This window comes from Pleurodeles waltl, chromosome 1_1, assembly GCF_031143425.1.
Source record: "Pleurodeles waltl isolate 20211129_DDA chromosome 1_1, aPleWal1.hap1.20221129, whole genome shotgun sequence".
NCBI classification, from domain to species: domain Eukaryota; kingdom Metazoa; phylum Chordata; class Amphibia; order Caudata; family Salamandridae; genus Pleurodeles; species Pleurodeles waltl.
This window is the reverse complement of record NC_090436.1, coordinates 624,570,662-624,583,599: the sequence shown is the minus strand read 5'-3', so window position 1 is coordinate 624,583,599 and position 12,938 is coordinate 624,570,662. Positions and strand designations below refer to the sequence as shown.

Below are 12,938 nucleotides of genomic sequence, written 5' to 3'. Positions count from 1 at the left end.
GCCGTTAAGGGAAAAATCTTAATTTCTCTCATTTTTCATTCTTTGCATGTGTGTTGCATTATACTGCACACATACAAAGAGAGAAACACATTAAAGCATAGTTTTTGTACGGAAAGGCGCCCCTTCCTGCACAAAACTATGATTTCCACTATCTAGACACCCTTGCACTATGGCGGAAGAGTGGCTCCATTGGCTCATGACAACTTAAATTGCTAGGCTCATGGAGAGAAGAAAACAGCACCACATCATAGTAGATAGGTCATCATTCTGCTCTTTCCTGTTCACGAAACGCAGCACTGCAACTTTACTGACTGCACTGGATTGCGTGATTTCTGCGTAAACGTGGGCCAAGATGTCTTAACTCTGAAATTAGCTCTGCCAAATAGGCAAGAACTGGCATGTGTTGATTCTCCTTTGATGTGAAACTGTGGTCATTGTGGTGAGCCTTTAGTTTATATCCCAGCATTCCGTGGTTGGTGGCTCTGTATTGAAGGAACACCCAGAGATGAACATCAAGTTTGTTACGAGGTATATCTGCTAGGATAGTCTACTTTGAAGAGAAATTCGGACATGTGTAACAGAGAAGCAACTTCTCCCCTAGTTGAACCATTGGCGTTCCTTAACCGGGTAGCAAAGAAGAGATGCTGTGTCCTCATGTGATAATGTGGTTTTATACTTCTGAATACCTTTTGAATGTCTAAGCTGCTTGAGGACCTGAAATCTAAACAAGGTTATCCAGGGAAGCCAGGGTTCTGTATGATGAAACTCATATCCCTTTGTGTTATCCCATTGGGTTGCTATCTTGCATGCAGTAGCGTGCTAGTCTGGCAGGTGCTGTTTGTGGATTTCTGTCCATGTGACAAGACTTGGTCCTAAACTCTAGCCTGGCGAGCCTTTCTCAGAGACCAGAAGTGCCCAACATGAAGATGAAGATGCCTCAGGGCCACAAGGAAAGGTTACCTTTTGGACGTTGAATCCCAGATATGTGTTCCATGGTGTTACTAAGAGGTCCTTGATGGAGGTTATATGATCCTGTGATAAGGGGGAAGGGATAAAGTGTGTGGATAGACAATCTTAATGTCGAGTTCATGTTGCATAATGGTCTTCAGGCAATCTAAGGCAATCCAGTGTGAGCTGGGGAAGCGTGGTCTAACTAAGAAGTTGTCCATCTCTGATGGCGCTGCCTCTGTTTAGAGGGCTTTGATGGCTCTGGTGTATGTTCTCATAACCTGTCTGCACTGCTAACAGCTGAAGATTGTGGTATTAGTATGACTAGTCCTATTTTAAGACTTTTTTGTTGTCTTTCTTCCCAGTGCTTTTGATGCTCATAGGGTTACACTGGAGTCTTGTGCTTGGTTTTGCTGATTCTTTATCTGTGTCCATTTCTTCTTGTGGTGTCTGAGTTGGTTTCTCAGGGTCTTTCTTTAATTTAAATCTCTGTGATGCAACCAATGGATTTCAGCCTCCCTGGCATGGCTTAGGGTACATTCCCAAATCCGAGCCTTGGGACATCAGTGTACGACAGATTTAACATTTGCTTATAAACTTGTACCATGTATTTTTTAGTGATTGGCTGGCTCTGTGAGCATAATGTTAGTGTGCTTGGGGAGTTGGTCAGCTCACCTAATGTGTAAAAAAAACTGTGTGGTGAGGAGAAGTCCTCCTTACATTTCTGCAGTGTTGGAAACTTCTGTCAAGTTGCTTGCCATGGCTGCTTGTCAGGGTTAAGATTCAAGGAACGGAGAGTGTGTGGGATGGTGAGCACTTACCATTAACCACCCTCGCACAAAAATATTAACACTATTTATTTCCGTGAAGGAGGATGAGTGAAGTCATGGTGCCCAGCTTAGATCATTAAGATGGTGGCAGAAGAGAAGCAGTTTGGGAATATTAGTAGGGAAGGAGGATGAGGTAAGGTTACCAGATATCTCTTGACATCATATTATAGGGAAGCTTTTCTTTTGACCATTGCCATTGAAAACTTTAGTCAAATAGGTTTGGCATGGGTGAACCAGGACTATAGCTTCCTGGATGCACAGTGAGGTTAACAGAAAGCCCAGGACTGCTGTAACATGGTGTCGAGAATGACATCATGGTTGGTTGTTGCAGTTATTTGTATGCCCAGAGATTACCTAAACCAGCTGCTTACAGTTTTTACTTTTAGGAGTACCTGCAACAAGGATGGTGGTAAGACCAGTAATGTTGGTTAAAAATGAAGACACCATAAAAAAAGTCTGTTGTGAACTGGTGCACCTCTCTTTATGTATCAGCAACCTATATTCTGATTTAGATAAGGCCACATGTACAAGGAGCTTGATGCAGTAGCACTGAGAGAGAAACTAACATATGCAGGTCTTTTGACACTCCCAATTCAAGTTGCAGCTCTCCAGAGACTGTTGTTTTATTGTTTTTTTTATTTGCACAGAGACCCCCTCTAGCACCTATATATAGTTTACAAACAAATTATTGGAAGTCTTCTTTTTCAAAACTGCGCCTTCTCCTGGTTTAGGAGGTGAAGAAGGCAAGGAAATGGGGGAAAGGGTTAATGTTTGTATTTAGAATCTGGCCTCTCTTCCTGCCCTGCCTGAAGATGCTTACAAGGTCCCAGAACTCAGGCAATCAGTGAGAAAGAGATATATGGCAGGCATGGGGGATGTGGTAGGTGTCTCTACTGTCAGGCACTGCAGGGGTCAGAGTATGATGTGCTTGGGAAAGCAGGTTTTAGGGAAGCCGCCTCACCCCATGTCACTGAATATACTGCTTCCACTCCAAATCTTTTATCTGATAACATAATACTCTGGTTATTGTAATCTTGTTTTGCGTCTCTTAAAGTAGTCTAGCACACCTCATAGAAATGATTTGTAAGTGAAAGGTCAGGTGCTGGAAACAGTATGTGGTGTGACACGAAGGAAGGTGCTCATCACATCTGATGCGGATGTACACCAGAATGCATAGATGCTCTTTGCTTTATAGAAGCTTGTGTGGAAGCTGGCGAGGATAATGATGGTCTATACTTCCTCTACTAAAGCTAGCAACAGCCAGTCAGTTCTTAGGCAGTGTTAAGGATGGGGTCTTTGGTTGGCAGTCAGGTTGTCCCCAGTCTTAGGAAGGACCCTTACTTTAGTCAGGGCAAAGGAGAAACACACCTAGTTAACCCCCGCTCACCCTCTTGGTAGCTTGGCAAGAGCAGAAAGGCTTAACCTAGAGACAAGTGTAAAGTATTTGTAGCAACACACACAGTAATACAATGAAACACTACAAAATGGACACCACACAGGTTTAAAACAATAGCCAATATTTATCTAAACAAAATAAGACCACAATGACAAAAATCCAACATATGCAGGCAAAGTTATGAATTTTTAAACATTAAACTTTAATATAGAGTTTAGAAACACAAATGTTTCTGTTTGGTGATACCAAGGCGTCGTGACGAAGGCGTTCTCAACAACCCGACACCAATGCCGCCAGTCATGGAGTCACATGGACCCCCAGGTATAGTACCTTTAGTAAACGTAAAGAAATAGGCTGGTGCACGGAGTCGGGGATCGCAGCATCGCTGGATCCGAGGTGGCATTGGTTCCAGTGCTGCAGGTCAGTGAAGGTGAGGAGGCATTGGTGCGAAGCGTTGGATCCTCGTACTTCTGGTGGGGTTGATGTCCGGCGGTCACAATGTGGTGCGGCGACTTCCACAACATCGTGGACTTCAGCAAGGCTGCAGCAGTGTGGGGCCTGCGGGGTCTTCACACTCCAGCGAGGAACACAGCTTTAGTTGCAGTTGGCGTCACGGGTTTCAGCAGCGACGTCGGTCTGGAGTCGTCCGAAGTCGGTTTACTTGTTTTTTCTTGGTTTTTCCACCAGCTTCTCCTTTCAAGGGCCCAGTAACTGGATTAGGCACCACTTGACAGGGCAGGAGTCTCAGCAGAAAGTCCAGGTGCTGGCCGAGGAAGTCTTTGATGGCCCTGAGACGTCAGAACAGTGGAGAAGCTCAGTCCAAGCCCTTGGAGATTCTTCTCAAGCAGGAACATACCACAAAGTGCAGTCTTTGTCCCCTTTCAGAGGCAGAAGCAGCAACTGCAGGATAGTCCAACAAAGCACAGTCACAAGGCAGGGGCAGCACTTCTCATCAACTCTTCTCCTTGGTAGAGGTTCCTCTTGGTTCCAAGAGCAAATATTGAAGAAATCTAAAGTCTTGGGTTTTGGGTCCAATACTTATACCCCTTTCTGCCTTTGAAGTTGTTTAAAGGATCCTGCCTTGCCCAGACCAGGCCGCAGACACTCACCAGGGGGCTTGAGACTGCATTGTGTGATGCAGGTGCAGCCCATTCAAGTGTAAGTGACCACTCCTCCCTCCACTCTAGCCTAGATGGCTCATCAGGATATGTAGGCTACATCCCAGCTCCCTTTGTGTCCCTGTCTAGAGGAGATTCACAAACAGCCCAGCTGTCCGTCTGACCCAGTCAGAGAATCCACAAACAGGTCACAGAATGGTTTAAGCAAGAAAATGCCTACTTTCAAAAAGTGGCATTTTCAAATTAACAATATAAAAACCAACTTCACTAAAAGATGTATTTCTAAATTGGGAGTTCAGAGAACCCAAAGTCCATATTCCTATCTGCTCTCAAAGGGAAACAGCACTTTAAGGGTATTTAAAGGCAGCCCCCATGTTAACCTATGAGAGAGATAGGCCGTGCAACAGTGAAAAACGAATTTCTCAGTATTTCACTGTTAAGACATGTAAAAACACATCACTACATGTCCTACCTTTAACATACACTGCACCCTGCCCATGGGGCTTCCTAGGGCCTACCTTAAGGCTGCCTTACATGTATAAAAATGGAAGGTTTAGGCCTGGCAAGTGGGTACACTTTCCAAGACGAATTGGCAGTTTAAAACTGCACACACAGACACTGCAGTGCCAGGTCTGGGCCATGTTTAGAGGGCTACTCGTGTGGGTGGCACAATCAGTGCTGCAGGCCCACTAGTAACATTTGATTTACAGGCCCTAGGCACCTCTAGTGCACTTTACTAGGGACTTACTAGTAAATCAAAATATGCCAATTATGGAAAAGCCAATTACACATACAATTTCACATAAGGAATACTTGAACTTTAGCACTGGTAGCAGTGGTAAAGTGCCAAGAGTAACAAGAACAGCAGAAACAGAGTCCGGCACACAGAAACAACCTAAGTACAGGCAAAACATTAGGAGAGACCATGCCAAGGATGCCAGGTCCAACAGGCAGCAATGTTGGCTGTGTTTCCTGAGCAAAATTCTGTCTTTGGTGGCCACCTGGCAAGCGGGAGAGGGACAGTGCCTTAAACACTTAGCATTTTATAGATCGTGATGAAGGGATATGTTTCAGAGGTGGAAAGGTATGAGTTGTAGTGAGGGCTGGGGCCAAATGTGTTAGCTGTGCTGGTAGTCAGTCACAGAACTACATTTCTAAAAATAAATAAATTTATTGCAAAGGCCCAAAAGTTTTCATATGATCACTCTGCTGAATGCCAAGCTACCAAGTACCAATAAGGCTTCCTAGTCCTGACATCAACTCATGCTTCTACCTTCCACAACAAATGTTCTTGTCGCTACGATTCACACTTAAAGGTAGGTTCTGTCCCATCCATGCTTTCCCCCTTTGTCACTCTTGAGCTATCTTTCGCTTCCTCTTTCCTTCTTCATCTCTCCTTTCCCTTTTCAGCCTTTCTTTTGCTTGCTTGGGGTCAATGTCTCAGCTGTGGCTGAGATTAATTCTAGAATTCCTTTTGTCTGCCTCACTCTGCCTACTTCACTCTTACTCAACAACATTCCCTGCATCTGCAAAATCAAAACTGGAGGTCACTCATTCTCCTACATCACACCCAAGACATTGAACAACTTCTCTCAACACATCAGAGACTCCTCCGCACTTCTTGAGTTCTGCAAGAAGCTGAAGACCTGTCTATTGGTATAAGAAGCTTAGGTACCACAAACCTACACACCTGCCCAAGCTCCTGGATACCCTCTTGGGTGATAAGTGTGTTATACAAATCAACATAACATAACATAACATAACTGTATTGTTTCTTGTAATTGGATGAAGTGAATCATTGTTCTCACTGTATCGGCAGTGAGAGGGTAGTTCTCCATGTTACAGGCATTTTGTACGTCGTTCTGTTAGAAGGGCCTGAAGATGCTGTAAATCTAGTTGTGGATGCAGGAGACGTTATTTTCAGCTTTCATTGCCCAGCTCAGATTGCATGGGTTGGTGGGGTTGAGGAATTGCCTTCGCCTCTCAGTGGATGGGCTGTGATCAGTCCTGCCTCTGAATTGAAGCTTTGAGGATCAACTGATCAATGCAATTATACCTGCATAAAAGTTACACTAAGAAATAAAAGTCTGTCAGTGCCATATCCATGCTCCAATATTCCCTCTCTGACAATAGCCTTAAAGCAAAAATACGTTTTATTGAAACTGGGATAGTGGCTCATGCAGGTACAGATTCATTTTTAACAAGCAGGTCATTCGAGACTTACTTGTTTTTCACTCCCAATGGCATGAGATGAAAATAGTTTTGCTTGCTCAGTGAGAGTCGCGAATATGTCATCTCTAGGTCACTTCCGCCCTTGCATGGCCTAGTTTTGCGACTAGATGCATGTGCACACCCAGCACTTTGTATTAATTCACCAGTATGCATAATACATATCTGTCTGTAGCTCAATGAACTGCAATAATGTTCAATGGCTTGTACTTGTAGATGAACACCCGGGACCCACCCAAGATAATAAAGAGGTCATGAACCTACATATTCTCTCTCTGTTCAATCTTGAATTTAGAGCTCATTAAGCTGCATTGTGCCCCTATGACACATTACATTAAGTGTTGTGCGTATGTATTATTGTCTTCAAATGCCGCAATCCGTCTGTGTTTCTGACTACCATGACCAGCCCTTCTCTCTTCATGAGTTATACTGGGATACTGCGCATTCATATACTCCAGAAATTATTTGGTTAATCAGTGTACAGTCACCATGTGTAATCTGTTGGCGGTACGTTCGATCCCCAACGGCCTTAGGTTAGCCTTTCACTCTTACAAGGTATTCATCTTTCCATGGTGTAAACCGAGATAAGGAGCAACAGAGTTCTGTACATCAGTGGTCAGTAAGAGAGAAATGATTCAAGATTGTGTACATCAAGTGTCTCTTTGCATATTTGAGTCAAACCTACCTTTAGATCATGCCACACATATTTACAATTTAAGGCACAGGAAGATTAAGTTGTTTGCCCAGCATGACATTTCGGTCAATTGACAAAGCTGGACATAGAACCCAGGTCCTGAAGAGTACTAAGTTATTATAAACATTAATACATGATCTAGGTAACTAGGAAAATAGACTAGGGCAGAGCTCTGCTTGTGATGTGTGTTGAAAACCTTTGACTTTGTGAACAAACAAGTATAGCCTCTACCGGCTGAAAGCACAAACAAGTTGGTAAAGTTGATAGGTACTACCTATGGGGCAGATATAGAGGTCAAAGATAGCTAAATCTACTGATCTGCAGCAGAAGGTTGTTTGTCTACCACTGGTGAATAATATGGAGGTACAAAATCCACCATCAGAACTACAGCTAGCACTCTAGCCTAAGGGCAGCTCTAATTCTGTTGGCAGATTCCACCCCGGTAAAGAATCTGTCAACAGTGGGTCACCACCCTGGTGGTTTTGCAGTTATTTTCCACCTCTAATTCAGCCCCAGTATGATATGCAAATAAGGGTAGTGCCCATAAAAGAGGAAACGGTACTAACTCTAGGGGTGTTGCAAAGATCTAGCATTTATTCAGTGATCTGCAATACATCTATAGATGAAACAGCAGAGTAAGTATGAAACATGGCATGCCTATTTCCAGAGCATATAGAAATGTGGTCTCGGGTAGGAAGCATAGAGGACGTTGGGAAATGGGGAATAAACCCTGGGAGAAAGGTCTGTGGTGAGCGTGGTGGAAGAATGAGGAATGTTAGGGTGCCTGCGGTGTCCACATCACTGCAGATGACTCCTCTGGAATGTTTTCTTCCTTTTGATGACCATATTACTTGAAGGCTAGAGGCAAGTTGAAGCAATACTACACTGCAGTACTACAATGTCATGTCTGTAGGAAACCCCAGATTCTAGACGTCGGTATGTAACAGGAATGCTGCAATGTTTGTTGTGACAAACAGTTGGTTGGAGTCTAAGCTTCTACATGTGAGACCACCCTTCTTTGTACTCTAGGGCACGCCTTGAATAAATAGAACCAGAAGCTAACTTCTATGTGCCAGATGATCAACAAACTCCACAATGTCCCTAGACGAGGTGCACGAAAGTAAGCAGGTACACTGGGGAAAGGACAGCATGGGCTCAATTAAAGACTTAGAAACCAGAGAATGGGAAACCAGCTTTCAGCTCAACTGCTTTGCCGAGGACTAGAGACCAACAATATGTCTAAAAGAATCAGAGGGAGCAGGGAAACATTGACATTTTTTTGTGAAGGAAATTGATAGAAGACCTAGATCAGCCTTCCAGAAAACTCTAAGCCCTATACTGCAGCTGATCCTTTTTAAGAGTGAGAATTATGTTCGTATCTCATCGTTGCCAGCAGTATTCTTCTCTCTTTAGCCTCTAGAAACACCCAGATGAGCTTGCCCACTACTGCCCTGAATAGACCTAACAGAATGTTGCCATCAGTGCGTCGTTGTCACGGGTCTTCTCCCTGTCCATGGTCTTTGTTGCCCCTGAAAATATCTGTCGTCAGCAGAGGTCTAGGTCGTGACTCTGCCCCTGCCTAAGTCTCAGTAATACTATGCTGGCCGGGTTATCCCACCTCTGTTCTGCTTCTGTCTGAGGCGTCTGTGGATACAACTGCCTCACATGGGCTCCGAGGATATCACTGATAACCAGCTGGTCGTTGGTAGTTTCAGTGGTGAACTTCATGTGCTACTCCCTAACCATCCTTAACTGTCAATGTACAATTTACGATTCTTGTTTTTCCAGTGTATACATTTGTTAAGCCCCTTTGTTTATGTGTAGTTTTTGACTTTCTAATCTTTACAAGAGAGGTAAATGTGTGGCATTTGGAGTTTGGTGATGTCATCAGAGAACGGAATGCCACCTTTGATCACTGAATTGTTAGGCGTGTCAGTTGTCAAGCTGCTGTTTACCTGACTGAAAGTATTTATGATGATAAACTTACCTCTTCTTCGTAGGCGTGGTTCGGTTCATGGACCCACTAGGAGTATTATGTAACAAAAAGGAAGTACAAGTTACGGTCATGTGACATCCAAAGGGTCAAATTACACCAGTGTGCCAGCCAACATCTGTTTTTTGTTGTCAGAAGTTCTTCCCTAACGTGACTGACGAGTGTCCACCCTGATGTGTGGGTGAAGTGCTCATTCATAATCAGTTGAAAAGCAAGTCACATAACAGTAGGACAAAAATGAAGAAGGTGCCCCTGTTGCTTAGATATCTGCCCCACAATACAAGCCTGAGGAAGGCATGCAAGTGGCATTCAGTTGCACAACCCTGCGATCCAAAACAGTAATACTTATGACTGTGGCATATGTAAAGATTGCACAAGCACTGAAAAACTGACGGGTTGCTGTAATTTAAAGGTAAACCCCACATTATAGGAGGACACAAATCAAGGCACGCAAGGCAACTTAAAACTGAATATAACATTCGCAGCCGTTTTTAAAAATTTAACATTTTCGGTAACAATTAATGTTAAATATTAATGATTTTTATGATGAGTAAGATACAAAAATGCTGAATTTATAACATTGCAGTTGAAACGAGTTTAATACGATTCATAAAAGTGTGTTTATTAACATAATTTAGCTGTACCACATTTAAAAAAAAAAAAAACATTTTAGTTAACATGGATGCCGTTCTGATGTTGTTCATCTCACTCCTGCTCATTTCCCCTCCCACAATGTGCCCCCACAGTCTCGCAGATGATTGCTGTATGCAGGGCCGGCTTTTGTGCGATGCAAGCGATGCAAGCGATGCAGCCGCACCGGGCGCTGACTTTGGGGTTGGGGGGGGGGGGGGGGGCACTGTGTTTAGAATAACTTCCTATACTTGCGATTTAAAAGCACCTACTGAAACGTTCTTTGGGCGTCCAGCCTTCAAGAAACAATTAAAATATCAAGATACCTCTTGTGATTAATGTTCCTGCTAGGGAGAGAGATGGGAGTTTTTCCAAGCTTTGATTCAACTTAAAGTAGCATAGAGGGTTAATATGCCTGCTGCAGAAAACAGAACTATGGGGCATATTTAAGAAATGTGGTGCCACTTTTCTTGCACCCCTTAGCGTCCCCTAACGCCATCATGTGTGCGTCAGATTTAAAATACGGCGCACCATGGCGGTAGTTAGGGGACTAGCATCAGAATTTTTTACGCGTAAAAAATGTTGACGCTAATCCTACAAAGCACCCAGAGGCCCATTGCACCCATGGAAACCTCCTTTTTAGGCCTGCTCTGAGCAAGTGTTGAAAGTGCCAGAAAAAAATGACGCAAAGAAATCTGACAGATTTCTTTGCGTCATTGTTTTTGGCCCCCTAACGGGGAGATGCCCCCTTTGCAAACATTATGGGGGTCATTCCGACTCCCGCCGGCGGCGGTCACCGCACGCCCGGTGGGAGCCGCCGAATGACCGCACCGCGGTCAAATGACCGCGGCGGTCATTCTGAGTTTCCTGCTGGGCTGGCGGGCGACCGCCAGAAGGCCGCCCGCCCGCCCAGCGGGAAACCCCCTTCCACGAGGATGCCGGCTCCGAATGGAGCCGGCGGAGTGGACTTGGTGCGACCGGTGCAGTTGCACCCGTCGTGATTTTCAGTGTCTGCCACGCAGACACTGAAAATCTATGTGGGGCCCTGTTAGGGGGCCCCTGCAGTGCCCATGCCATTGGCATGGGCACTGCAGGGGCCCCACGACACCCGTTCCCGCCAGCCAGGTTCTGGCGGTGAAAACCGCCAGAACCAGGCTGGCGGGAAGGGGGTCGGAATCCCCATGGCGGCGCTGCTTGCAGCACCGCCGTGGAGGATTCCCTGGGGCAGCGGGAAACCAGCGGGACACCGCCGGTTTCCCGTTTCTGACCGCGGCTGTACCGCCGCGGTCAGAATGCTCATGGAAGCACCGCCAGCCTGTTGCCGGTGCTTCCGCGGTCGTTGGCCCTGGCGGTCCATGACCGCCAGGGTCAGAATGACCCCCTATGTCTGGTGCAGGCATAATGTAGTGCAAAGGATTACAAAGTGGCACAATGCATGCATTGTGCTACTTCGTAAATATGGTGCAGCATTTTTGGCCTTCTAACACCACATTAGCATCGCATCAAAAAATGACATGAATGTGTTGTTAGAATGGCACTAGGAGCGCTTAAACATGCCTCTAAAGGGTCTATTTGAAAAAAGCGGCGCAGCACTGTGTGCAGCGTCGCTTTTCTTGTGCCCCTTAGCGCCCACCCTAACGCCACCATGTGTGGGCTATATTTAAAATATGGCACACCATGACAGTAGTTAGGGGACTAGCGTCAGAATTTTTGGCGCTAGTCAGGCGCTATGCAGGATTAGTTTAAATGTTGATACTAATCCTGCAAAGCACCCAGAGGCCCATTGTAACCAGCCTCCTTTTAACGCATGCTCCGAGCAAGCATTAAAATTGCCTGATTTCTTTGCGCCATTTTTTTGGACACCCCTGACGGTGGCAGTGGCACCTTTGCATACATTATGCCTGGCGCAGGCACAATGTAGCTCAAAGGGTTACAAAGTGGCGCAATGCCTGCATTGCGCCACTTTGTAAATATGGCACAGCATTTTTGGCCTTTTAACGCCACATTAGCGTAAAAAAAAAAGACGCTAATGGGGCAGTAGAATGGCGCTAGGGGCTCTTAAACATGCCCCTATATGTTATATGGATAGCTGAGTGGATTAGTAAAGCCAGCCTTTACAAGTGCTTTAAAACACATGAATGTATGTGAAAGGGGAGCAATGGAGAGATGAGGGGCACATTTGCCGGGTGGTCGTGAGTGAAACCGAGGAGGAGGTCATGGGGTGGGGGGCACCAAAATAAACTGTCGCACAGGGCGCCACCAGTCCTAAAGCTGGTCCTGGCTGTATGGGTAATTGTTTAATAATGTTTCCTATTACGGTGTACGTCTCCGGACTACAAAAACGCTTTCTTATAAGTGGGTTAGTGTTGTGAACTTTTTTCTGCTTTGTTGTGTTTTGATTTGTCTAAAATGTGTTAGCTCTTATGCCACTGTGGAATTACAGTCTTCTCTGATTCTGTAGGCTGAAACTGAGTATAAAAAACTCTGGTTTTGGGGTTGAGCCTGCGGATGTTCCTTTTCCTCCAGGGACTTTGTCCGTCATACGTTTTTACTGTTAATTTGGGAATTAGAATATTTCTAAATTCTGACTATGTCATTTGGATTCCAGCCTTCATGGCGTTTAACATTTATTCTGTACTGCTTGATTTTCGAGATATTGTAATAAAACCATTTAGCTTTTCCCTGAGCTAGAACTCAGTTGTTGAGTGGTCCAAGTTACTTGTCTTTATCTTTAAACTAATGTAGGGTCTGATATTGAGGAGGGTGCTTCTATTGCAAGATCAACTTTGGAGTGGACCTTTCCAGAGTTAAATTTGGAGTGATCTAAATTTTGGGGTGACCTGAATTTTGGGTTTGGGGTTGTGCTTCCACAAATGCAAATGTCACCAAAGAAAAACCTATGCAAACAATGCAAACTAGTACAGATCATTTAATTTGTCCTGGATATTACTGATTCCGTAGTCAGGCCTCACATACTTTAATATTGTGTGTGCACTCGAAAACAAACACATTATGCATTTTATGCACCATACAAAATCTGGTACATATGTATTGTAGTATTACATGTTGCTGTCATCATCGCAATTGTTCTGAGCAATTG

The 12,938-nt window shown here is 44.7% G+C and overlaps 1 long non-coding RNA gene across 2 annotated transcripts in view; it reads right to left on the bottom strand.

Moving 5' to 3' along the window:
* LOC138283471 (uncharacterized) overlaps positions 1 to 12,938 on the bottom strand; it is a 163,305-nt gene that overhangs the window by 58,337 nt on the left and 92,030 nt on the right. Inside the window, exon 5 of one of the 2 annotated variants that reach the window (XR_011201278.1) lies at positions 9,203 to 9,238. The exons of the other annotated variant lie outside the window; for it this stretch is intronic. This is a non-coding gene — a long non-coding RNA (uncharacterized lncRNA). The remainder of the gene's footprint in view (positions 1 to 9,202; positions 9,239 to 12,938) is intronic. 2 annotated transcript variants of the gene reach the window in all.